The 3,156-nt window shown below is 44.7% G+C and overlaps 1 pseudogene; it reads left to right on the top strand.

Moving 5' to 3' along the window:
* The first annotated feature begins 2,721 nt into the window (after positions 1–2,721).
* Positions 2,722–2,839, top strand: LOC126199733 (5S ribosomal RNA; annotated as a pseudogene).
* The last annotated feature ends 317 nt before the right edge of the window (positions 2,840–3,156 follow it).

Genomic DNA, 3,156 nt, shown 5'->3' on the forward strand with positions numbered 1-3,156 from the left:
TTGCTTCATCCCATTTACAAATCTTCAGTGAGAGCTGCTACACACACAGGACAAAGCATGCATAGCATTGGAAGATTTAAACAGTTTTCCAAGAATCATCCTGGCGTATCACCACAAACGCCTGGCAAGAAAAGGTGAGTTTTCATTTCAGATATTTTGTTCGCGATCACTTTGAAGGAGCCCTTATTTCGTCCTAATTACCTTATATTTCATTTTTCCTTGCAACCGTATATATATATATATATATATATATATATATATATATATATATAGGGTTATTACAAATGATTGAAGCGATTTCACAGCTCTGCAATAACTTTATTATTTGAGATATTTTCACAATGCTTTGCACACACATACAAAAACTCAAAAAGTTTTTTTAGGCATTCGCAAATATTCGATATGTGCCCCTTTAGTGATTCGGCAGACATCAAGCCGATAATCAAGTTCCTCCCACACTCGGCGCAGGATGTCCCCATCAATGAGTTCGAAAGCATCGTTGATGCGAGCTCGCAGTTCTGGCACGTTTCTTGGTAGAGGAGGTTTAAACACTGAATCTTTCACATAACCCCACAGAAAGAAATCGCATGGGGTTAAGTCGGGAGAGCGTGGAGGCCATGACATGAATTGCTGGTCATTATCTCCACCACGACCGATCCATCGGATTTCCAATCTCATGTTTAAGAAATGCCGAACATCATGATGGAAGTGTGGTGGAGCACCATCCTGTTGAAAGATGAAGTCGGCGCTGTCGGTCTCCAGTTGTGGCATGAGCCAATTTTCCAGCATGTCCAGATACGCGTGTACTGTAACGTTTTTTTCGCAAAAGAAAAAGGGGCCGTAAACTTTAAACCGTGAGATTGCACAAAACACGCTAACTTTTGGTGAATTGCGAATTTGCTGCACGAATGCGTGAGGATTCTCTACCGCCCAGATTCGCACATTGTGTCTGTTCACTTCACCATTAAGAAAAAATGTTGCTTCGTCACTGAAAACAAGTTTCGCACTGAACGCATCCTCTTCCATGAGCTGTTGCAACCGCGCCGAAAATTCAAAGCGTTTGACTTTGTCATCGGGTGTCAGGGCTTGTAGCAATTGTAAACGGTAAGGCTTCTGCTTTAGCCTTTTCCGTAAGATTTTCCAAACCGTCGGCTGTGGTACGTTTAGCTCCCTGCTTGCTTTATTCGTCGACTTCCGCGGGCTACGCGTGAAACTTGCCCGCACGCGTTCAACCGTTTCTTCGCTCACTGCAGGCCGACCCGTTGATTTCCCCTTACAGAGGCATCCAGAAGCTTTAAACTGCGCATACCATCGCCGAATGGAGTTAGCAGTTGCTGGATCTTTGTTGAACTTCGTCCTGAAGTGTCGTTGCACTGTTATGACTGACTGATGTGAGTGCATTTCAAGCACGACATACGCTTTCTCGGCTCCTGTCGCCATTTTGTCTCACTGCGCTCTCGAGCGCTCTGGCGGCAAAAACCTGAAGTGCGGCTTCAGCCGAACAAAACTTTATGAGTTTTTCTACGTATCTGTAGTGTGTCGTGACCATATGTCAATGAATGGAGCTACAGTGAACTTATGAAATCGCTTCAATCATTTGTAATAGCCCTGTATATATATATATTAATCTACATGACGATTTCAGTTTCGTTTACGAACAACATTTAAAGCGAGTTTTACTTCCAAGCCTTTCGTCTGCTTTCGTGTAAGCATGACGCGCAATTTGTAGTGCTAGCACTGCAACTGGTAGGCGTGCCTTGTCCCCTCCCCCCCCCCCCTCCCAACTGCTCCTCTCCCTCGACAGCCAATGCTTGCTTCCTCCTCTCCCCGCATTCCCCTCACAGCTCTGCCGTCTTACAGTTAACGCACTGTACTTATTCTCGGACGGCAGGCACAGATGTGCTTGACGCACAGCTCGACGATCCTCCATTCCGTTGGTCAGAGGTCGTAGAACGGAACCTTTATGACGAGTATGTCTGCCTCACATTCCCGTGCAGTGCAACATCGGGCCACAGTCACATCCGTATGCTTCGCAGTGATGACTCAACATCAGATTTTGTTCACGCACGTTACATACACTACCAGACGTGGTAACAACGATAAACACGAAAAACACTAATGTACTCTGAGGGCCATTCTAGCTCTCACAGAGAATTGCAGCTCTAACAGTTTACATACCCATCTGTGGTGAGTACGTGTGCGAAATTATACTGACATCCGTCCAATCGGGGCCTCACTTTTTTTGTCAGGCAATGTAGTATGATGAAGTCTTCGGACATTAACAGCATGATGTTATCAGTTTCGCAGAGGACATGTGGTCTGTATCAAACGACATTTCTTCAAATATTCACTGTCACGTATGTTATGGGCTTGTGACCAAAGGATGTGAACCGTCGTCTGAATGGAGAGCGTCAAAATTGCATCGTAACTTACACGTCTGATAAAACTGTACAAATATTGTCCCAAAATGTGTATCTTTACACGAGCCGCAGTTTTTTATGACCAAACAGGGCTGGACCAATTACTTTCGTTACGTAGATAAGCATCTGTATTAATCATGTTATTTGCCATTCATCAGATTACATTAGATTTGTACTTGTTCCACAGATCACGAATACCACACTTCGTAATGATGTGGTACTATTATTTTATCAAAAGGTTTCTTTACAAGCCAAAAATCAAGTATTTTTATTTTTTTACTTTTTGTAAGACTACTAATTCGGCAACGGCCTTGCCGCAGTGGATACACCGGTTCCCGTGAGATCACCGAAGTTAAGCGCTGTCGGGCCTGGTCGGCACTTGGATGGGTGACCATCCGGGCCGCCATGCGCTGTTGCCATTTTTCGGGGTGCACTCAGCCTCGTGATGCCAGTTGAGGAGCTACTCGACCGAACAGTAGCGGCTTCGGTGAAGAATACCATCTTACGACCGGGAGGCGGTGTGCTGATCCCACGCCCCTCCTATACGCATCCTCCTCTGAGGATGAAAAGGCGGTCGGATGGTCCCGGTAGGCCACTCGTGGCCTGAAGACGGAGTGCTTTTAAGACTGCTAATTCATATCTAAAAAATCATCGATTAATTGAAGTTGTTATTCAGAAATTATTTAAATTTGTTGTTAAACATTGGTTGACTATCTGTCAGACTTCTGATGCTCTT

This window comes from Schistocerca nitens, chromosome 8 (genome assembly GCF_023898315.1).
Source record: "Schistocerca nitens isolate TAMUIC-IGC-003100 chromosome 8, iqSchNite1.1, whole genome shotgun sequence".
Lineage (NCBI taxonomy): Eukaryota > Metazoa > Arthropoda > Insecta > Orthoptera > Acrididae > Schistocerca > Schistocerca nitens.